The sequence below is a fragment of the Manis javanica genome, chromosome 8, assembly GCF_040802235.1.
Source record: "Manis javanica isolate MJ-LG chromosome 8, MJ_LKY, whole genome shotgun sequence".
Taxonomy (NCBI): domain Eukaryota; kingdom Metazoa; phylum Chordata; class Mammalia; order Pholidota; family Manidae; genus Manis; species Manis javanica.
In genome coordinates this window covers 112,826,035-112,850,913 of record NC_133163.1, presented here as the reverse complement: position 1 = coordinate 112,850,913, position 24,879 = coordinate 112,826,035, and the positions used below count along the sequence as shown (strand labels likewise).

General features: G+C 37.3%; 1 protein-coding gene across 1 annotated transcript in view; it reads left to right on the top strand.

Moving 5' to 3' along the window:
- The first annotated feature begins 249 nt into the window (after positions 1 to 249).
- HERC1 (HECT and RLD domain containing E3 ubiquitin protein ligase family member 1) overlaps positions 250 to 24,879 on the top strand; it is a 202,244-nt gene continuing 177,614 nt past the window's right edge. The window contains exon 1 of the mRNA XM_073211953.1: positions 250 to 400. The gene's annotated coding sequence lies outside the window, so the exon portion shown is untranslated. The remainder of the gene's footprint in view (positions 401 to 24,879) is intronic.

Sequence of the window (24,879 nt, the reverse complement as noted above, 5' to 3'; positions counted from 1 at the left end):
GGTCCTGGGGGGCGGACGGGGGTGTCCGGACTCCACGAGGATTGAAGAATGAGGGCGGCTGGGCGGCGAGGTCCTCAGAACCTAGACTCCTCACCACAAGCCATTAAATCCTCTACGCTTTCCCCCCTCATTACCCTCGCTCCGCGGATACTCCCCCGACTCCTCACGCCTCCGGCTCAAGACCTGGGGGCGGGACCAGGGGATCCAGGCTGCGCGAGAGTTCCGCCGAAATACCGCGAGACTCGCCTGCGGCCTCTGCCGCCGCCTCTTACGTCTTTCCCTTTGACAAGTCGCCGCTGCTGCAGCAAAAATAAAGGACGCGGCCGCCGTAGCTGCAGCCGAGCCGTGCTCGGGTTGTCGGAGCCGCGCCCCAGCACCCCCAGCTCCGGAGCAGCGTACGGTAAAGTCTCCTCTTCTGCCCTCTTGGCTGCCTGTGCGTGTGTCCGGCCGGCCAAGCAAGGCAGGCCCGGGCCGTTCCGGGACAGCCCCGGGGCCGCCGGGGTCCCGGTTGAGCGGCAGGCGGAGGCCTGAGGGAACCTCCCGGCGCGGTGTGGCCCCCCCCCCGGCCCCCGAGGCCTCTCGCCGCCCGGGCGCCTACAAAACCGCCTTAGAAGCCGGGCCCCTCGCCTCAGAGGGCGGAGGGACCCGCCCCTCCAGCGGCTCGCTGTACCTGTCCGTCGGTCGCGTCTGTGACCTTCTCCCCCAGCCCTTTTCTCCGCTAACGAGCGCCCCTCCCCCGGCCTGCGCTTGGGTCGGGGGGCAGCAGCCCGACTTCCTTTCGGGATCCGAGGAGAGTCGCGACTATGGTGCCCCGTCGCCGGCCGCCTTTTGAAGGGTGGAGGTTGGGACAACGTCTCTTTTCTCCTTTCTTCTGCTTTTAGGTGGGGGCAGCTTTTCATCGGGTAAACCTTTCTGCTAATCTCCGGTCACGATAAAATAACAGTTTATAAAGCCACTGCTACCTGGAGGGAAGACGAGATGCATTGTTTAGTCTGTGGGGTGAGATGAAAATGACGATGACAGGAGCTGTCTCAGGAAACGTGATGGAACCTGTTCTGTGATGGGTGGCAGGTTCATGGGAGACACGCAGAGGACCGGAGTTGGTACCACTTCTCCCAGGAGGTTATGTAAAAGACATGCTTTCCATTCTAGAGAGCTGTGAAACACAGGGACAGAATTCGCCTTAATTGCAAAATAATGTCCATAATGCTGTAGAAAATAGGGATAGTCAGAGTAATAGTAATACTAATCTGAACTATAACCTATTCTTGTAATTCCATTTCCAGAGATATCATTTCATGGTTAACATTTTGGTTTATTTTCTAACAGACATTTAATTTTTTCAAATAGTACTTGGGTCAGCCTTAATTGGGACTTCCCCATTCTATATATGTTCCAAAAATGATTTGTTTTATTTGCATCACTTCTTTGGCCTGTTTGATTAAACCTGGTTACTTGTTGATTAGCACTGGCTGTACCCCTGTCATCGCTATCTCTTCCATTGGGCTCTCTTCCAAAATGATTGTTTGTTAAATGGTTTAAAAATAATTTAAAAATTATTACCTGCTAGGAACTTTTCTTACAATTCTGCCTGTGGAGGTTGCTGAAAAGGAGCAGTGTTAGTGGAAAGCAAACAAACTATGATTATTCAGAGTGGGAAGAAACCTGTTTACCTCCAGATTTATAAAACTGATTTCTGTTGGGTATTTTTAGACCCCAGTCGTTATGTGACATTGTTTCATAGTGCTTTGGGATTGGGATTGCGCCTTTGATTATGTAGGTTTGTACGGTGTGTGTTTATACAAGCAAAATTGAGTGTTTTAGGTGCATATGTGCATGGGTTTGTGTATTATGCACCTATACACGTTTGTATATCTTGAAAGTGAGTTAAAATGTATTGTTATATTATTTGAGAAAAGAAAGCATTAGGCAGGGCAAAAAGAGGTCATGTTATATTTCCCCCAAATCACATGGCAGGATTATATGGCAGAATGAGACGTCTAGGGAGGTTGGAAATCTGGAGGCTTTTAAAAATAGGATAGATTGTCATCTGTCTGGGGTTGTCTTTGGAATAGATTAAATGGACTATTAAGACCTGTTGTAATTCTAAACTTTTATGAATTTTGCTTTACCTAAGGTTCTTATCACTTTGCTTCTTAAATTTCTAGTCGTGCTGTTTGCATGTGGCACTTACCCATTTGTTTGCTGGTCATGCATTCCTCTCCCAAATGCAGGAATCCTGGTGGTGCATGGAGGAGAAAGCACATTGTTTGCTTATTAATAACATAAACATCTCCTGAAAATTCTGTTTGATTAAAGGACTTTCAAAGACTGTTGTTATCGGGTTGGATTGGTTAGTAGAGGCTGCATGTAATAAATAACAATATAATTCTAATGTCCAAAGCTTTTCCCAAAAAAGACTAAATTACTCCTTAATATTTGAAATAAAAGACTGGATACATTGGATGGTTTAATCTTTAAAAATTCAGATTTTTAAGCACTTAAAATAACAATAATGATGACTTTGTGTTTTTGGGGTGTGAAGAAAAGTTTGTGTTAGGATGAAAGCAAATTGATGTGAAACAAAATTTGAATTTTATAGTTGGACAACTGTAATAATAAATAACAAACTTACTGTAATTTTTTGAAGATAATTTCTTAATGTAAATGAAACTTTGGCTTAACAGACAAATAAAATTTGTTATTATGGGCACATACCACAGATTATCATGATGTTGAAAACATAAAAAATTGGTCATGTCATTATAAAGTATATAAGGCCAGTAAAGTCATAACAGCTAGCAATTTTTTTTTGACTAAAAGAAGTATAGGGAACGTAAAATATATAATTTACTTTTTAAGATTGCCAGATCTGATTTTTATGATTTTTGTTTGTTCTGCTGTCAGTTACTGGGCTGTCTAGATTAATGAAAATATTAAATTCCAGATGAGATCCCTGAGAATGGAAATATGACAGTAGCATAAGATGATCTATTGATAGAATTTACTTATTTACTTTTAACTGTTTATTTTGAAATAATGTTAGACTTACAGAAATGTTGCTAAGATAGTACAGAGAGTTCCTATATACACCCAGCAACCGCTAATGTTGGTGATCTTCGTAACCATAGTACACTGATCAAAATCAGGAAATTAGCATTGGTATAATCCTACTAAGCCACAGACTTTATTTGAATTTCACCAGTTTTTCCCATAATGTCTTTTTTTCAGTTTCAGGATCTAATCCAGGATCCCACATTACATTTAGTTGTTGTGTCTTCTTAGTTTTCTTCGGGATGTGATAGTACTTCAGTTTTTCCTTGTCTTTCATTATCTTGACACTTTTGATGAATACTGGTTAATTATTTTGTAGAATTTTCTCATTTGGAATTTGATGTTTTTCTCCTCATTAGACTGAGGTTATGTAAGTTTTCCAGAAAACCACTGAAGTGATGTGTCCTCAGTGCATATTAGAGGGTACATAGTGTTGATATATGTCTTATTGCTAATATGCTTGATTTCTTTGTTAAGGTGGCCTCTGCTTTATTCTCCTCTGTAAAATTACTACTATTCTTCCTTTTGTAATTGATCCAAATCTTGGGGGAGGTACTATGAGGCTATGCAGATATACTATTTCTCCTCAAACTTTCTCCTGCTTATTTTAGCATCCATTGGTGGATCTTGTCTGCAACAGTTATTATTGTGGTGGTTGCTTATTGGTGATTTTGTATTTCCCTCATTCCTTCTACATATATTTCTGAAATTCTTCTGCAAGGAAGAGATGTCCCTTCCTCATTTATTTATTCAGTTATCTGAATAATTTATATATTTATATATAAGTATTTATGTAAGTATTATATTTATTTATATAAGTATTATCTCATGGGTATTTATTTTATTCTATGGGTAATCCAATAGTGTCATTTTATTGCTCAGATTGTTCCAGCTTTGGCCTTTAGGAGCTCTTTCAGGTTGGCCTTCACCCTTTTTGGAGCATTTCCTTGTATTCTGGCACCATTGCTCATCTTGTATCTTTCCTTGTGCCACTCTTGTAATCAACCACCCCTCTAAGAAGCTCTGGTTTCTTTTATTGCAGGATAAAATTTAAATCAAGATCTGGATGGTAGGCATGTTCATTGGGCTGCCATTGCTTCTAGGCCCTCAGAGGACAGAGCTAGGAAATACATGTACATACACTAACCCACCCAGCATGCAGGTGAGCACACACACATGTTCCCTAGGATTCATATTGATGTCTTTATTCTAGTCCAACACCTCAAGGTTCATTCAAGCTATCTCCTTTTCTTACTGTAACTTTTTTGTGAGAAACCTGGCTCTCATTTTCAATAGCAAACTAACTTAATTGGTTAACTTTTAGAATGCACATCAAGTAGTTACCAATTGCTAACCCATACCCTTATGAGAAACATTTTCTAAGTGCAGTATTTGTGTACAGTTTTTATTTTGTCTTTAGCCTTACAGTATCTAGTCAAAATATTGCTTTCTAAATCTACCTAGGTTAGCTTTTTTCCCCCACTCCCTTTAGTGTGGTTGGTTAGGGTTAGAAGTGTAGTTAGGTTCTTTATGTACTATTTGTGGTATGTTTTGGGTTCTCCCAGTCCTGGTTGATTTTAATTTCTTATTTATTTAGATATATGAGCATTACTATTATAAATATTACTACATAAAAAGATATACTCAGAGAAGTATCACTCCTTATTCCTACTACCGCATTCCTATTACCCCCTTTTCCCCACCTCTTTTCCATGCCCTGTAGATAACCACTCTCTTCATTTTTTGTTTATCCTTTGATTATTTCTTTCACACAAATGAACAGATTGTGTATATTTTCTAATATTCCTTTTTTTTTCTCATACAGGTTTTTAAATTTTGATAAAATTCACATACCACAAAACACCTTTTTAAAGTATACAGTTCAGTAGTTATATTCACAAGGTTGTGTAACCATCACCATATCTAAATTCAGGAACGTTTCCTTCATCCAAAAAGAAACCCTGTATCCATTAGCAGTCACTTCCCATTTCCCCCTTCACCAGCCCCTGGTAACCACTAATTTGCTTTCTGTTTGTATGAATTTGTCTGTTCTGGACATTTCATGTAAGTGGAATCATATAATATACAGCCTTTTGTACCTGGCTTCTTTCATTTAGCATAATTATTTCAAGGTTCATCCATCTTGTAGCGTGCATCAGTATTTTATTCGTTTTTGTGGCTGGATGGTATTCCATATATGAATATACCACTTTTTGCTCATCCATGCATCAATTTATGGACATTTGGTTTTTCATTTTTTGGTTATTATGAGTAATACGGCTATGAACATTCCTGTACAAGGTTTTGTGCAGACATAGGTCTTTAATTCCTTTGGGTATATACCTAGAAGTGGAACTCCTCAGGCATATGGTGACTTTATGTTTGACTTTTTGAGGAACTGCCAAACTGTTTATTCCCTTTTTTCTTGTATGAAGGTATAAGATACATAGATATAAGAAGTTAAAGATACTCTTTTGCACTTTACTTTTTTAACTTAATAACATATCCTGAAATTCACTCCAAATCAGTTCATTCTTTTGAAGAAATACTCTTTTTTTTTTTTTTTTACAGCTGTGTAGTACTCTGTGAGTTGTTACCTGTGTTTTACAATTATAAACAATGTTTCAGTAAATGACCAGTGCATATATATTTTTGTATTATTAGAAATGTATCTTCAAGGTAGATTCCTGTAAGTGGAACTGCTGGGTCCAAAGTTAAGTGCATACAGTAGTTCCCCCTTATCCACAGTTCCAATTACCTGTTATCAACCCTGGTCAGAAGGTCACTAGTAGCCTAATGCTTTGTCACAAGATTTATGTCATTCACCTCACTACAGCTCATCATGTAGGCATTTTATCATTTCACATCATCATCATAAAAAGGATGAGTTCAGTACAGTAAGATACTTTGAGAGAGAGGGACCACATTCACATAACTCTTACTTCTCTCAGTTTCTTCTTTTTTTTTTAAATTAAAGAGTAGTTGATATTTAATTCAGGAGACAAGTCATTTGACATTATATACATTTCAAAATCTTCACCACAGTAAGTGAATTACCATTAAAAGTAATTCATCTATCACAATCACCATACAAAGTATTTACAATATTATTGACTGTATTCCCTATGTTGTATCTTTTATCTCTGTGGCTTTCTAACTCAAAGTTTGTACCTCTTAATCTCCTTCACCTATTTTGCCTATTTTCCACTCTCCTCTGCTCTAGTAACCACCAGTTCTATATATTTATGAGTCTGTTTCTGTTTTTGTTGTTGTTGGTTCACTGTTTTATTTTTTAGATTCCACATAAAAGTTAAATCATTTGGTATTTATCTTTGTCTGACTTATTTCACTTAGCATAATATCCTCTAGGTCCATCCATGTTCTTGTGAATGGCAAGTGTCATTCATTTTTTATGGCTAATAATTCATTGTGTGTATATATCATGTCTTTATCCATGCATCTATTGATAGACGTTTAGGTTGTTTCCATAGCTTGGCTATTGTAAATAATGCTGCAGTAAACATAGGGGTGCATATATCTTTTTGAATTAGTGTTTTTGTTTTCTTCAAGTAAATACCCAGAAGTAGAATTACGGGATCATATGGAATTTCTATTTTTAATTTCTTAAAGAATTTCTGTGTTTTCTGTAGTGGCTGTACCAATTACATTCCTACCAACAGTGCACGAGAACTTTCCTTTCTCTATATCCTCTCTAACACTTCTTGTTTTTGTCTTTTTGATTCCAGCCATTCTGAATTATATGAAGTAATAATCTAATTGTGGTTTTGATTTGCATTTCCCTGATGATGAGTGATGTTGAGCAGTTTTTCATGTGTCTGTTGGTTATCTGTATTTCTTATTTGGACAAAATAGCTATTCAGGTCCTCTGTACATTTTTTGTTTCTGGTGTTGATTTGTAAGAGTTTTATGTATTTAGGATATTAATACCTTATTGGATATATCATTTGCAGATATCTTCTCCCATTCAGTAGGTTGCCTTATTGTTTTGTTGATGGTTTGCTTTACTATGCAAGAGCTTTATAGTTTGATGTACTCCCAGTTTATTTTTGCTCTTGTTTCCCTTGCCTGGAGAAGCATATCCAGAAAGGAATGCTAAGGCTGATGTCCAAGAGTTTACTGCCTATATTTTCTTTTAGGAGTTTTATAGTTTCAGGTCTTACATATAGGTCTTCAATCCATTTGGAGTTGATTTTTGTGTATAGTGTAAGAAAGTGGTCATTCTTTTGCATGTAGCTGTCCAGTTTTCCCAAGACCATTTATTAAGGAGACTGTCTTTCCCCATTGTATATTCTTGCCCTCTTTGGTCATAGATTAATTGACCATATAAGCCTGGGTTTATTTCTAGGCTCTCTATTCAGTTCCATTGATTGATGTTCTCGTTTTTGTGCCAGTACTGTAGTATTTTGATATCTATAGCTTTGTAGTATAGTTTGGAATGAGGGAGCCTGATAACCTCCAGCTTTGTTGTTCTTTCTTAAGATTGCTTTTGCTATTTGGGGTCTTGTGATTCCATACAAATTTTAGGATTATTTGTTCTAGTTTTATGAAAAATGTCATTGGTATTTCGATAAAGATTGCATTCAATATGTAGATTGCTTTGGGTAATATGGACGTTTTAACAATATTAATTCTCCCAATATATGAACACAGTATATCTTCACATTTATTGAAAAATCTTCAATTTCTTTTATCAATGTCTTAAAGTTTTCAGAGTATAGGTCTTCACTTCCTTGGTTACATTTATTCCTATGTGTTTTTTTATGCAATTGTAAATGGGGTTGGTTGTTTTCTTAATTTCTCTTTCTGCTAGTACATTATTAATGTATAGAAATGCAACATTGATTTTGTTTCTTGCAACTTCACTGAATTGATTTATTAGTACTAATAGTTTTTTGGTGGGAACTTTAGGGTTTTTTTCTCTATATGGTATCGTGTCATCTGTAAATAGTGACAGTTTTACTTCTTCCTTACCAATTTGGGTGCCTTTTGTTTCTTTTCCTTGTCTGATTTCTGTGGCTAGGACTGCGAGTACTATGTTAAATAAAAGTGGTGAGAGTGGGCATCTTTGTCTTGTTCCTGATCTTAGAGGAAAAGCTTTCAGCTTTACATCGTTGAATAAGATGTTAGCTGTGGGTTTGTTATATATGGCCTTTCTTATGTTAAGATATGTTCTGCACTCTGTGCCTGTGTTGAGAGTTTTTATCATAAATGGATGTTGAATTTTGTCTGCATCTATTGAGATGATCACATGATTTTTGTCTTTCCTTTTGTTACTGTGGTATATCATTTTTATTGATTTGTGGATACGAAACCATCCTTGCATTCTTGGAATAAATTCCACTTGACTGTGGTGAAAGATGCTCTTAATATTTATTTGAATTTGGATTGCTGATATTTTGTTGAGAATTTTTGCACCTGTGTTCATTAGGGGTTGTAGTCTGTAATTTTCTTTTTTTCTTTTGCTATCATTAATCTACAATTACATGAGGAACATTATGTTTACTAGACTCCCTGCATCACCAAGTACCCCCCACAAACCCCATTACAGTCACTGTCCATCAGCATAGTAAGATGCTGTAGAATCACTACTTGTCTTCTGTGTTGCACAGCCCTCCCTGTGCCCCCCCCATTATACATGCTAATCATAACACCCCTTTTCTTTTTTCCACCCCTTATCCCTCCCTTCCCACCCATCCTCCCCAGTCCCTTTCCCTTTGGTAACTGTTAGTCCATTCTTGGGTTCTGTGATTCTCCTGCTGTTTTGTTCCTTCAGTTTTTTCTTTGTTCTTATACTCCACATATGAGTGAAATCATTTGGTGCTTGTCTTTCTCCGCCTGGCTTATTTCACTGTGCATAATACCCTCTAGCTCCATCCATGTTGTTGCAAATGGTAGGATCTGTTTTCTTCTTTTGGCTGAGTAATAGTCCACTGTGTATATGTACCACATCTTCTTTATCCATTCATCTAATGATGGACACGTAGGTTGCTTCCATTTCTTGGCTTTTGTAAATAGTGCAGCGATAAACATAGGGGTGCATCTGTCTTTTTCAAACTAGAGTGCTGCATTCTTAGGGTAAATTCCTAGAAGTGGAATTCTTGGGTCAAATGGTATTTCTATTTTGAGCTTTTTGAAGAACCTCCATATTGCTTTCCACAATGGTTGAACTAATTTACATTCCCACCAGCAGTGTAGGAGGGTTCCCCTTTCTCCACAACCTCACCAACATTTGTTGTTGTTTGTCTTTTGGATGGTGGTGATCCTTACTGGTGTAAGGTGATACTCATTGTGGTTTTAATTTGCATTTCTCTGATGACTAGTAATGTGGAGCATCTTTTCATGTGTCTGTTGGCCATCTGAATTTCTTCTTTGGAGAACTGTCTGTTCAGTTCCTCTGCCAATTTTTTAATTGGATTATTTGCTTTTTGTTTGTTGAGGTGCGTGAGCTCTTTATATATTTTGGATGTCAACCCTTTATCAGATCTGTCATTTACGAATATATTCTCCCATACTGTAGGATGCCTTTTTGTTCTATTGATGGTGTCCTTTGCTGTACAGAAGCTTTTCAGCTTGATATACTCCCACTTTTCATCTTTGTTTTTGTTTCCCTAGCCTGGGGATATATGTTCATGAAGAAGTTGCTCATGTTTATGACCAAGAGATTTTTGTGTATGTTTTTTTCTAAGAGTTTTATGGTTTCATGACTTACACTCAAGTCTTTGATCCATTTCGAATTTACTTTTGTGTATGGGGTTAGACAATGATCCAGTTTCATTCTCTTACATGTAGCTGTCCAGTTTTGCCAACACCAGCTGTTGAAGAGGCTGTCATTTCCCCATTGTATATCCATGGCTCCTTTATCGTATATTAATTGACCATATATGTTTCACTTAAAATCTGGACTCTGTTCTATTCCACTGGTCTGTGGGTCTGTTCTTGTGCCAGTACCAAATTATCTTAATTACTGTGACTTTCTAGTAGAACTTGAAGTTGGGAAGTGAGATCCCCCCTACTTTATTCTTCCTTCTCACGATTGCTTTGGCTATTTGGGGTCTTTGGTGGTTCCATATGAGTTTTAGAACTATTTGTTCAAGTTCATTAAAGAATGCTGTTGGGATTTTGATAGGGATCGCATTGAATCTGTAGATTGCTTTAGGCAAGATGGCCATTTTGACAATATTAATTCTTCCTAACCAAAAGCATGGGATGAGTTTCCATTTGTTAGTGTCCTCTTTAATTTCTCTTAAGAGTGTCTTGTAGTTTTCAAGGTATAGGTCTTTCAGTTCCTTGGTTAGGTTTATTCCTAGGTATTTTATTCTTTTTGATGAAATTGTGAATGGAATTGTTTTCCTCATTTCTCTGTCTGCTAGTTCATCATTAGTGTATAGGAAAGCAACAGATTTCTGTGTATTAATTTTGTATCCTGCAACTTTGGTGAATTCAGATATTAGTTCTAGTAGTTTTGGAGTGGAGTCTTCAGGGTTTTTTTAATGTACAATACCATGTCATCTGCAAATAGTAACAGTTTGACTTCTTCTTTACCAATCTGGATTCCTTGTATTTCTTTGTTTTGTCTGATTGCCATGGCTAGGACATCCAGTAATATGTTGAATAACAGTGGGGAGAGTGGGCATCCCTGTCTTGTTCCCAAACTCAGAGGAAAAGCTTTCAGCTTCTCGCTGTTAAGTATGACTTTGGCTGTGGGTTTGTCATATATGGCCTTTATTATCTTGAGGTATTTGCCCTCTATACTCATTTTGTTGAGAGTTTTTATCATGAATGGATGTTGAATTTTGTTGAATGCTTTTTCAGCATCTATGGAGATGATCATGTGGTTTTTGTTGTCTTTTTTGTTGATGTGGTGGATGATGTTGATGGATTTTCGAATGTTGTACCATCCTTGCATCCCTGGGATGAATCCCACTTGGTCATGGTGTGTGATCCTCCTGATGTATTTTTGAATTTGGTTTGCTAATATTTTGTTGAGTATTTTTGCATCTATGTTCATGAGGGATATTGGTCTGTAATTTTCTTTTTTGTGGGGTCTTTGCCTGGTTTTGGTATTAGAGTGATGCGGCTTCATAGAATGAGTTTGAAGGTATTCCTTCCTCTTCTATTTTTTGGAAAACTTTAAGGAGAATGGGTATTATGTCTTCTCTGTATGTCTGATAAAATTCCGCAGAAAATCCATCTAGCCCTGGGGTTTTGCTCTTGGGTAGGTTTTTGATTACTGCTTCAATTTTGTTGCTGATAATTGGTCTGTTTAGATTTTCTGTTTCTTCCTTGGTCATTCTTGGAAGGTTGTATTTTTCTTGGAAGTTGTCCATCTCTTCTAGGTTTCCAGCTTGTTAGTATATAGATTCTCATAGTATTCTCTAATGATTCTTTGTGTTTCTGTGGGGTCCATCATGATTTTTCCTTTCTTATTTCTGATTCTGTTGATGCATGTAGATTCTCTTTTTCTCTTAGTAAGTCTGGCTAGGGGCTTATCTATTTTGTTTATTTTCTCAGAGAACCAGCTCTTGGTTTCATTAATTTTTTCTATTATTTTATTCTTCTCTATTTTATTTATTTCTTCTCTGATCTTTATTATGTCCCTCCTTCTGCTGACTTTGGGCCTCATTTGTTCTTCTTTTTCCATTTTCAGTAATTGTGACTTTAAACTATTCATTTGGGATTGTTCTTACTTCTTTAAATAAGCCTGGATTGCTATATTCTTTCCTCTTAAAACTGCCTTTGCTGTGTCCCACAGAACTTGGGCTTTGTGCTGTTGTCATTTGTCTCCTTATCTTGCTTGATCTCTATTTTAATTTGGTCATCGATCCATTAATTATTTAGGAGCATGTTGTTAGGCCTCCATGTGTTTGTGAGCCTTTTTTTTTTCTTTGTACAATTTATTTCTACTTTTATGTCTTTGTGATCTGAGAAGTTCATTGGTAGAATTTCAATCTTTTTTAATACACTGAGGTTCTTTTTGTGGCCTAGTATATAGTCTATTCTGGAGAATGTTCCATGTGTACTTGAGAAGAATGTGTATCCTGCTGGTTTTGAGTGTAGAGTTCTGTAGATATCTGTTAGGTCCATCTGTTCGAGTGTGTTTTTCAGTGCTTCTCTTACTTATTTTCTGTCTGGTGGATCTGTCCTTTGGAGTGAGTGGTGTGTTGAAGTCTCCTAAAATGAATGCATTGTATTCTATTTCCTTGTTTAATTCTGTTAGTATGTTTCACATATGTTAGTGCTCCTGTATTGAGTGCATGTATATTTATAATGGTTATATCCTCTTGTTGGACTGACCTGTTTATCATTATGTAATGCCCTTCTTTGTCTCTTGTTACTTTCTTTGTTTTGAAGTCTATTTTGTCTGATACCAGTACTGCTACACCTGCTTTTTTCTCCCTATTGTTTGCATGAAATATCTTTTTTTATCCCTTGACTTTTAGTCTGTGTATGTCTTTGGGTTTGAGGTGAATCTCTTATAAGCAGCATATAGCTGGGTCTTGCTTTTTTATTCATTCTTTTACTCTGTATGTTTTGATTGGTGCATTCAGTCCATGTACGTTTAGGGTGATTATTCAAAGATATGTACTTATTGCCATTGCAGGCTTTAGATTTGTGGTTACCAAAGGTTCAAGAGTAACTTCTTTACTATCTGTCTAACTTAACTCGCTTATTAAGCTATTATAGACACAGTCTGATGATTCTTTATTTCTCTCCCTTCTTATTCCTCCTATTCTTTATATGTTAGGAGTTTTATTCTGTACTCTTTTGTATTTCCTTTGACTACTTTTGTGAGTAGTTGATTTTAGTTTTTGCCTTTAATTAGTATTTGGTTGGTCTGCTTTCTTTAATGTGATTTTATTTTCTCTGGTGACATCTATTTGGCCTTAGGAGTGCTTCCATCTAGAGCAGTCCCTTTAAAATATCCTGTAGAGGTGGTTTGTGGGAGGCAAATTCCCTCAACTTTTGCTTGTCTGGGAATTGTTTAATCCCTCCTTCATATTTAACTGGTAATTGTGCTGGATACAGTATTCTTGGTTCAAGGCTCTTCTGTTTCATTGCATTAAATATATCATGCCATTCTCTTCTTACCTGTATGGTTTCTGTTGAGAAGTCTGATGATAGCCTGATGGGTTTTCCTTTGTAAGTGACCTTTTTTCTCTCCATGGCTGCCTTTAATACTCTGTCCTTGTCCTTGATCTTTGCCATTTTAATTATTATGTGTCTTGGTGTTGTCCTCCTTGGGTCCCTTGTTTTGGGAGTTCTGTGGGCTTCCATGGTCTGAGAGACTATTTCCTTCCCCCAGTTTGGGGAAGTTTTCAGCAATTATTTCTTCAAAGATACTTTTTATCCCTTTTTCCCTCTCTTCTTCTGGTACCCCTATAATGTGAATATTGTTCCATTTGTATTGGTCACACAGTTCTCTTAATATTCTTTCATTCCTGGAGATCCTTTTATCTCTCTCTAACTCAGCTTCTCTGTGTTCCTGTTCTCTGATTTCTGTTCCATTAATGGCCTCTTTCACCTAATCCAGTCTATTCTTAAGTCCTTCCAGAGACTGTTTTATTTCTGTGCTCGCCCTCCTAACTTGATCCTTTAGCTCTTGCATGTTTCTCTGCAGGACCATCAGCGTGGTTATGACCTTTATTTTGAATTCTTTTTCAGGAAGAGTGGTTAAATCTATCTCCCCAGTCTCCCTTTGAGTGGTTGTCTGTGTAATTCTGGAGTGGATCAAATTCTTCTGCCTTTTCATGGTGATAGAGGTAGTCATAGGCAGTTGGCATGTGTTTTAGCTAGGAAAACAAAGTCCTTTCCTGCTTGGTGGTCCCTTGCTCTAGTCTGCTGCCTGTGCTGTTTACTTGCACGCAGGGAGCAGCTTCTGGTTTTATTTCCTGAGCCACCGTGGGCGAGGCAGCCCAGAGCCCTGCTGGGATGGGCAGACGCACCGGGTGTGCTCTCCTGAGAGAATGGCAGCCCTTTGCACCTTGTCCCAGCTTCCTCTGTGCTGGGCAGCTGTGCGCCGGCAGGGCCTCTGAGTCTGGCCTGGGTGGCTGCGGAGGAGGCTCTGGGCAGCTGCTGTGGGTGCGGCCGCTCTCAGGCTGTTCCCCTGTTCTGGTGGGGCCACGCCAGGGGGGGAATGGACGGGAAACTGTTTATCGCCATGAGGGGCTTCAGAGCTGCGCTACCTCCGAGGGGGTTAGGGCGCCTGAAGTTCTCCAGGGATTCCCAGCCTGCTGGGCTGAGTGTACCGGCACTCTTCCATCCAGCTGTGAGGCCCCTGTCTCTTTAAGACTTTCAAAAAACACTTGCTTTTCTTTTGTCCCAAGGGTACTGGCTGCGGGAACCGGCTCGCAGATTTTACTGTTCTGTTTCCCTAATATCCAGCACACCAGGCAATGTGTTTCTGCGTTCCCGGTGTGAATGACTAGGGCTGGGTATTTAGCAGTCCTGGGCTTCCGCTCCCTCCCCGCTCCGACTCCTTTGCTCCTGCTGGGGAGCTGGGGTGGGGGGCGCGCTCGGATCCTGCTGGGCTGCGGCTTGTATCTTACCTCCTTCGTGAGGTGCTTAGTTCTTGCAGATGTTGATGTAGCCTGGCTGTTGTACTGTATCTTCTGGTCTCTCTTTTAGTAATAGTTGTATCTGTTGTATTTTCAAAAATCTATATGGTTTTGGGAGGAGATTTCTGCTGCCCTACTTACACCGTCATCTTGGCTCCTCCTTGTGTAATTTTTTTTTTGTAATGGTTTTGTCTGGTTTTGGTATCAGGGTAATGCTAACTTCTTAGAATGAATTTGGAAGCGTTTCTTCCTCTTCTCTTTTTTTGGGATTGTTTGAGAAGGGTAGGTATTAATTCTTCTTTAAATGTTTGATAGAATTCATTTGTGAAGACTTCTAGTCCTGGAAATTAATTTGAAGGGATCACATAACTTTTATTACAGTATATTGTTATAATTGGTTTGTTTTATTATTACTGTTGTTACTCTTTTACTGTGCCTAATTTATAAATTAAACTTAATCATGGGCATGCATGTATAGGAAAAAGTGTAGTATATATAGGGTTTAGGACTGTCCTCAGTTTCAGGCATCCACTGGGGGTCTTGGAACATATTCAAGCATAATCCAGCTTTTTACTGGAGCAGATGAGGGGAGACTGCTGTATGTAGTTTTGTTAGGTATTGATTGCCAAGTTTTCCTCTAGAAATGTTATACTAATTTACATTCCCACCAGTAGTGTATGGGAGTGGATTAGGGGAGACTGCTGTGTATAGTTTTGTTAGGTATTGCCCAGTTCCCCTCCAGAAATGTTGTACTAATTTGCATTCCCACCAGTTATATATGGGAGCACCTGTTTGCTCCACAGCCTCACCAACATAGTGTGCTGTTGTGCTTTATAATTTTTTTTGCCAGAAATGACTGATTTTTTAAAATCCTCTGTAGTCATTTCAGTGACTCAGATTAAAAATCCATCTGAGCCTGTTGTGGAAGTATCCTTAATTCCTTGGGTTAGCAGATTCTTATAGTTTGAAAATGAAATACATTGTCTACTTATATTGCATTGATATGTGTAGGTTATTATGTGTAGGTTAAATCGATTGGAATGCAATTTCTGGTCTAGTCAGAATTACTCATTTCAAGCCTTTGGCATTTAATGGAGTTGCTGGAGTGATTCAAAATATTTGTGCTCTGAAATACTTGTGGAGTTTTATAAGGGATATCTGAAATTGTAAGGAGAATATTTTTTCCTCTAGAGTATATATGATATAATAGTTACTGGTTCATACTGGTTATTTTGAACAGTACACACAGTGCATATTGACATCATAATATGGTGGTTACTTGACCAGTAATGGCCATATGTGGAACCTGTTATATTTCTGTAAGAAAGGAGGCCAGTCTTAAGGAAGATGAAAGCAAGAGTTTAAAGTTCTGAATTAGGCTAATCCTATCAGAGTTTAGTGGTGCCAAGAATCTAAGATACCATGAAAAGCATCCCCATCTTACACAGTAACAGGTTCTGCCCACTGAGGCTGGAAATTTAGTTCTCTTCCCAGAAAGGGCACAGTTCCAGATGCTTGGAACACATTAATGAAAAAAACAAAGATTCTTGCACTGAGGGGCTTCCAGTCTAGTGGTTTTCTGATGAATTGATGTTCTTGGGGAAACAAGTGCTGAGTGAATAGAGCCAATAAAGGTCTGGTGTAGTGTTAAACTAAAATCACCTTTGGTGCTATAAAATCCCCAAATAATACTTGGTTTTAATGATTACAAAGAGAAGACCAGAAAAAGTCACAGAATAGTAACTTATGTTGTCCATCAGTCTCCTTCTCTCTGATTTTAATGTTCCAAGTAGTATTAGTAGTAGAAATGGAATAATAATAAGTAGTAAAGTTTTTTTTCTCAACTGCTGATCCTTGAGAGAACTAAACATTTGGATATACATTGTAAAGAATCAGCTTCTCTCCAGTGCACCTAGAATGGCACAAGTTATGTACTATCCTTGGGAGAACTGAGAAAATACTCACTTCAAGTTCTGTGGTTCATATAACTAACCTCACTTTAAGAAGGTCATGGTCATTGTAGTCAGTCATATTTTTTTTAACACTACCATTTACTTGCAGAGTGTAGTTGGACATGTCTTAATCTCTTAGCCTCAGCTTCCTGATCTCTAAAATGGGAATAATAATAGTTGCTACCTCATAGGGCTGATGTGAAGATTAAACAAAAATTTTTCTCATACTTTATCCATTTCTATGCCTTTAAAAAAACCATCTGTATGTTGATTGGCTTGCACATTTATATTTTTAGCCCAGACTCCTTCCTTGATGTCCAGTGTAATAGTTCATAATTATTCATGTTATAAGCATCATGCAGGTATTTATTTCACATCCCATTTGACTAATAGGCATCTCAAACTAAATTTGCACAACAAAGGAGGTATGGTTCCTATCCTTATCATTTACTCCAAATCTGTTTTACTTGACTGGACCATTAAACTAGTCACTCAGGTAAAAAACCTGTGTGTCACTTGTGATCCCTTTCTTTTTTTTATACCCTATAACCAGCCCATCAGCAAATCCTCTTTGCTCTATTTTTGGGATATATTTCTGGTCTGATCACATATTGTCACCTATACCTTATTTCTCTGGTCTAAACCACCACCATCTCCTGCTTAAATAATTACAGTAGTCTCTTAACTGGTTTGCTTGCTTTCTTGACCTCCTGCATTCTATTCTCCAATTCATAGCTAGAATGATCTTACAACTGTCAATAGGCCACTCTTGTGTTTAATACCTTACAATGACTACCTTTTACAGTTAAACAGAGAAATTCCTAGCCATTGACTACAAGGTTATATATGATGAATCTCTCTCTCTCTCTGTTCACTCCACCTCTACTACACTGAAATTCCCTATATTCTTTGATCATGTTAGGTACATCCCAGGGCTTAACACTTGTGCTTGCTCTGTTTGGAGTACTCTTTCCTCAGGTTTTTGCATTGCTTGCTCCCTCACATCATTTAGGTGTCTGCTTTAAAGAGTAGTCAGAGTCTATCTCTTGAGAGAGATCTTCAATGATCACACTTTAGAAAACAGTGATCACCCCCTCCTCTTACCTCTTTTGCTTTATTTTTTATAGCACTTATGCTTCCTGAAATTTAATAATTTATCTACTTGTTTATTATTTGTCTTCCTTACTAGAAGGAAACTAAACTCTATGAAAGCGAGAACTTTATGTGTCTTCTTCATTCCAGTGCCTAGAAAAATCTCTGGCACATAAGGCAGGGAGGGATGCAGCTCTAGGAAGTTGTCTGGGGAGTAATCTCGCCTGTAAATTAAATTAAGTGATTCTATCTTTTAAGGTTTTAAGCCAAAGAGAACTATTAAGTCAGTTAAACTATGCTGTGATTTTTTTGCTTTGGGTACTCACATGTGAATGTTAAGATTTAGAGTTTATAACGTTATCAACAACATATAATTATGCATAAGATGTGCCAAGTAATATGTAAAAAATGAGCTTGGAGTTCAGCTTTTGTCCTTATTGCAGTGTTTAACATACTCTTTGGTTGTCCTCTAATTATAATGGTAGTGATGTTAATGTAGTAGTAATATTTCCTCTATCTCTGGCAAGCTATTTTTCCTTATTCTAAATTCTTTTTTTTTCAAATTAAAGTATCATTGATATACAATCTTATGAAGGTTTCAACATTCATCCACATTGTCAAGTCCTTACCCGGTCCCCGCAATTGCAGTCATTGTCTCTCAGTGTAGTTAGATGCTATAGAGCCATTGCTTGTCTTCCCATGCTGTACTGCCTTCCCCAAGACCTACCTATACTGTGATTAAGAATTATAGTGCCCCTGAATCCCCTTCTCCATCCCCACCCACCATCCCCAACCTCTCTCCGTTGGTAACTGTTAGTCCCTTCCTTCTTGGAGCCTGTGAGTCTGCTGCTGTTTTGTTCCTTCATTTTTGCTATGTTGTTATTCAAATGAGTGAAATGATTTGGTACTTGTCTTTCTCTGCCTGGCTTATTTCACTAAGCATAATGCCCTCTAGCTCCATCCATGTTGTTTCAAATGTTAGTATTTTCTTTTTACGGCCAAGTAATATTCCATTGAACATATGTACCACATCTTCTTTATCCATTCATCTGCTTAGGTTGCTTCCATATCTTGACTATTGTAAACAGTGTGGTGATAAACATAGGGGTGCATATGTCTTTTTGAATCTGGGATCTTGTTTTCTTCGGGTAAATTCCTAGGAGTGGAATTACTGGGTCATTTCAATGGTATTTCTATTTTTAGTTTTTTGAGGAACCTACATATTGCTTTCCACAATGGTTGAACCAATTTGCATTTCCTCCAACAGTGTAGGAGGGTTCCTCTTTCTCTGCATCCTCACCAGCATTTGTTATTTCTTGTCTTTTGGATGTTGGCCATCCTAACTGGTGTGAGGTGGAATCTCATTGCAGTTTTTATTTGCATTTCCCTGATGATTAGTGATGTGGAGCATCTTTTCATCTGCCTGTTGGCTAGTCTGAATTTCTTCTTTGGAGAAGTGTCTGTTCAGGTCCTCTGTGCATTTTTTAATTGGGTTATTTGTCTTTTGGGTGTTGAGGTATGGGAGTTCTTTTTATATTTTGGATGTTAATCCCTTGTCAGTTAAGTTCCTCAAAAAAATAAACATAGAAATACCATTTAAATAACCCCTTATCAGATAAGTCATTTATGAATATATTCTCCCATACCGTAGGATGCATTTTTGTTTTGCTGATGATGTACTTTGCTGTACAGAAGCTTTCTCATTTGATGTAGTCCCACTTGTTCATTTTTGCTTTTGTTTCCCTTGCCTGAGGAGATGTGTTCAGGAGAAAGTTGCTTGTGTTTATATTCAACAGATTTTTGCCTATGTTTTCTTCTATGAGTTTTATGGTTTCATGATTTACATTCAGATCTTTGATCCATTTCAAGTTTACTTTTGTGTATGGAGTTAGACAATAATCCAATGTCATTCTCTTATGTGTAGCTGTCCAGTTTTGCAAAAACCAGTGGAAGAGACTGTCTTTACCCCACTGTACTTCTATGGCTCCTTTATCATATATTAGTTGGCCGTTTATGTGTGGATTTATATCTGGGCTCTTGATTCTGTTCCATTGATTTATGGCTCTGTTCTTGTGCCAGTACCAAATTGTTTTGATTACTTTGACTTTGTACTAGAGCTTGAAGTTAGGGTGTGTAATCCTCCCAGCTTTGTTCTTCCTTCTGAGGATTGCTTTGGTTATTTGGGGTCTTTTGTTTTTCCATATGAATTCTAGAACTGTTTGTTCTAGTTCATTGAAGAATGCTGTTGGTATTTTGATGGGGATTGCATTGAATTTGTAGATTGCTTTAGGTAGGAAGGCAATCACCATAGATGGCCTAAAACAATTTATGGACATTTTGACGATATTAATTCTTCCTATTCATGAGCACTGGATGTATTTCCACTTATTGGTGTCTTCTTTAATTTCTCTCATGAACGTCTTGTAGTTTTCAGAGCATAGGTCTTTCACTTTCTTGGTTAGGTCTATTCCTAGGTATTTTATTCTTTTTGATGCAATTGTAAATGGAGTTGTTTTTCTGATTTCTCTTTCTGCTAATTTGTTGTTAGTTTGTAGGACTGCAACAGATTCCTGTGTATTAATTTTGTATCCTGCAACCTTGCTGAATTCAGTTATTAGTTAGGGTTTTCTATGTATAATATCATGTTGTCTGCATCAGTGATGGTTTAACCTCTTCCTTACCATTTGGATGACTTTTATTTCTTTGTGCTGATTGCTGTGGCTAGGACCTCCATCCTATGTTGAAAAAAAGTGGTGAGAGTAGGCATCCTTGTCTTGTTCCCGATCTTAAAAGGAAAAGCTTTCAGCTTTTCCATGTTAAGTATGATGTTGGCTGTGGTCATATATGGCTTTTATAATGTTGAGGTAAGTACCCTCTATACCCATTTTGTTGAGAGTTTTTTATCATGAATGGATGTTGAATTTTGTCAAATGCTTTTTCAGTATCTATGGAGATGATCATGTGATTTTTGTCTTTTTGTTGATGTGGTGTATGATGTTGATTGATTTTCAAATATTCTACCATCCTTGCATCCCTGTGTAAATCCCACTTTGTCATGATGGATGACCTTTTTGATGTATTTTTGAATTCAGTTTGCTAATATTTGTTCAATATTTTCGCATCTATGTTCATCGGGATATTGGTCTGTAATGTTCTTTTTTTGTGGTAGCTTTGTCTGGTTTTGGTATTAGAGTGATGCTGGCCTCGTAGAATTAGTTTGGAAGTATCCCTCCTCTTCTGCTTTTTATAGATCTTCTTTAAATGTTTGGTAAAATTCAATTCAGCCATGAACCCATCTGGGTCAGGCATTTTGTTCTTAGGTAGTTTTTTGATTACCAGTTCAATTTCATTGCTGGTAATTGGTATGTTCAGAATTTCTGTTTCTTCATGCGTCAGTCTTGGAAGGTTGTATTTTTCTAGAAAGCTGTCCATTTCTTCTAGGTTATCTAATTTGTTGGCATATAATTTTTTATAGTGTTCTCTAAAAATTCTTGTATTTCAGTTGTGTCTGTTGTGATTTTTCCTTTTTCATATCTGATTCTATTTATGTGTGTATGCTGTCTTTTTTTCTTGATAAGTCTGTGTAGGGGTTTATCTATTTTGTTTCTTTTCTCAAAGAACCAGCTCCTGGTTTTTTGATTCTATTATTTTGTTCTCAATTTTATTTATTTCTGCTCTTATCTTTATTATGTCCCTTCTTCTACTGACTTTGGGCCTCATTTGTTCTTTTTTTCTAGTTTTATTAGTTGTGAGTTTCGACTGTTCATTTGAGATGTTGTTCTTTCTTGAGGTAAGCCTGTATTGCTATATACTTCCTCTCACAACTGCCTTTGCTGCATCCCACAGGATTTGGGCTGTTGAGTTGTTGTTTTCACTTGTTTCCATATATTGCTTAATCTCTGGTTTAATTTGGTCACTGATCCATTGATTATTTAGGAGCATGTTGTTAAGCCTCCATGTGTTTTTTTGGGCTTTTAAATTTTTCTTTGCTTAATTTATTTCTAGTTTCATACCTTTGTGGTCTGATAAACTAGTTGGCACAATTTAATCTTTTTTGATTTATTAAGGCTCTTTTATGGCCTAGTGTATGATCTAGTCTGGAAAATGTTCCATGTACACTTGAGAAGAATGTGTATCCTGCTGCTAAGATATGTTAATATAATTTAAAAGCATGTGGGGGCTAATATATTTTATATAAGGTGTAATTTAACTTTCTTATACAACAAACTATCCAGGGAAATTTTATCAGTGATATGATCATAATTTCTGCTTTCTCAAAATTGTTCCTTCTTTGAAAATGGGATGATGGAGATATTTATGTAATTTAGTGAGGGTGGTGTAGTGGGGTAAACAGATCCACATATAAAGGAGTGATACTGGGTAACACTGAGCATTTACCATGCACCAGCCACTATTTGAAGGACTTTCATCTATTATTTAAACCACATTTAACATGTTTGTGTGAGGATAAGGAGATTGAAGCACAGAGAGGTTAAGTAACTTGCTACGATCATACAGGTAGTAAGTGATGGAGCCTGGATTAGAATTCAGGAACAATATGGGGTGTTGGCAGAAACTTGGGGGGCGGAGCATGGAGATGGCCAGCCTCATTGCAGTGCTTTTGGCTGATCTAAAATCCTATCCAGGTAATGTGGTGTTCAGGAATTCATGCTGACAGTGAGGCAGAATTTTAGGTGCCACCTGTTTAACTTTTTCAAGAATGTTTCTTGTTCTGTTTTGCCAAAGAGGTGGATTAGATGTTAGCGGAGAACAATAATTAGTAAAAGGATTGGACTTTGCTCTGGAAAGGTGTAATTAGTGAATCTTTATGCCCTGAAATAGGAAGTTTTTGTTGGTAGACTTTGAGACCCGTTGATATCAAGGATCAAGTTTAGTTTGCAAATTGTTGAGAGTGCAAATGAGTAGTAAAATAATAATGTCTTACATTTGTATATAGGTAGACATTTTCACAATTGATCTTCATTACCTCTGTCAGATAGGCAGGGTAGATGTTCTTCCATTTGACAAGCTTACACAGGGGAGGAGAGGTAAGTTGCCTGAGGAAGGAGCCATTGAAAAACCTCTTGTTATTAGACCCTCTTTTATGAAGGTTCTATTCATAAGGAAGTTGCTATTTCTTTGCAAAACTCTCAGAATGTGAGTGGTGAACTTCTCCATTGTATAGTGTTATGGGCTTGATAAGTAAGTAAGTGATTTGAAGTGCTTAATCTGGAAGCAGAAGATACTTAGCATGGTGAATGGGTAAAGATGGCCTGTTGTAATTGGAATGTTCTTAATGTTTGTTATACTGAAAGCATAGCTCTTTTTAAGAAATGTAAGACTAGATAAATTAAAACTTAGAATTATAATTCTAATAGCAACCCACTTGTAATCTTTGTTAAGTCCATATTTTAACTAAAATTTTCTACTAGTTAGGCTGCAATAATATTGATGCTGTTGGATTGTATTATAGATTAGCATAGGTGTAGGGTGCTTTACTTTTTTGAGGTCAAAAAGAAAATTTGGTAGCTTCTGAAAAGGCTAATGTAATGTGTAGCAGTAGTAGTAGTGAAATGCTAATAAAAATTTAGTCTGTTCCCTGTTTCCTTTGTTCATTTTGAAAATAGTTTAAATTGCTTTGGTTAATTTAAATTGGTCTGAGATACTATGAGGGGCTTTTCAAAACTCTTAAAGGTATGATGTATAAGGGAATAAAGTCATATGTAACTGAACAAAATCACTTCATTTTTAAACTGATAACTGGCAAAATGTGAATTTGTTTTGCAAAAATCTAAGTAATTGCTAAATATTTTGTACTTTTAAATTCTTATGTCTTTCAGTTTTCAGTATTATTTTCCTTTTCCGTGGTGCTCTTTTAAGTGACTCCTTACCACCACATCCTCCAGCTTGGTCTGCTGTCTGTTGGGTTGGCTTGTTATTCTGAAGTAGGAAGGCAAGAAAAGGTGTTTGTACACAAGATAAAACTAGACCTGTTTGGACCTTAGTGAGCTGGAGCACTTATGCAATAAGTCTGCTGATGATAAATTCCAGAAGTGCCATAGGCCCAAAGGACTTGAAAGATAACAATGACTCTGCAATATTCTCTGAAAATTTTTTCTGGCTGTTGCTTTATTTATTAAGTAAAAAGTAAATCATACTTAAAAACTGTAATTTTCTGTGGAAAGCCATAAATTTTCTGTGGGAAGTTATAAATTAGACTAATTGTACAGGAGAGGTTGGCATGTTGAGTGTTAGTGAAATTTGCATCAAATGATTTCTTGTAGTACTTCATAAATATAATTTGATCATGGTAAATTTACATTCACTTATGCCTAATTGTATATTAAACTCTTATGGGAATATATAGAGACTACTTGCAGTCTTAGGCAGGTGATTCACCAGATAGTGTTTTTTTGTTTTTAAAAAAATATTACAAAACTGGACAGCTACATGTAAGATAATGAAACTGGGTTATTGTCTAATTCCATACACAAAAGTAAACTTGAAATGGATCAAAGACCTGAATGTAAGCCATGAAACCATAAAACCCATAGAAGAAGACATAAGCAAAAAATCTCTTGAATATAAGTATGAGCAATTTTTTCTTGGACATATCTGCTTGGGCAAGGAAACAAAAAATGAGCAAGTGGGACTACATCAAGCTAACAAGCTTCTGTACAGCAAAGGACACCATCAGCAGAACAAAAAGGCATCTTACTGTATGGGAGAATATATTTGTAAATGACTTATCTGATAAGGTATTAACATCCAAAATATATAAAGAACTCATATGCCTCAACACCCAAAAAACAAATAACCCGATTAAAAAATGGGCAGAGGACCTGTACAGACAGTTCTCCAAAGAAGAAATACAAATGGCGAACAGGCACATGAAAAGATTCTTTACAATACTAATCATCAGGGAAGTTCAAATCAAAACCACAATGAGATATCACCTCACACCAGTTAGAATGGCCACTATCCAAAAGACAAGAAATAGCAAATATTGGCTAGGATGTGGAGAAATAGGAACTCTCCTACACTGTTGGTGGGAATGTAAATTGGTGCAACTGCTGTGGAAGGCAGTATGGAGGTTCTTCAAAAAACTGACAGAAAAATCATTCGATCCAGTAATTCCACTTCTAGGCATTTACCTAAAGAAAACAAAATCCCTGATTTGAAGAGATACACACACCCCTGTGTTT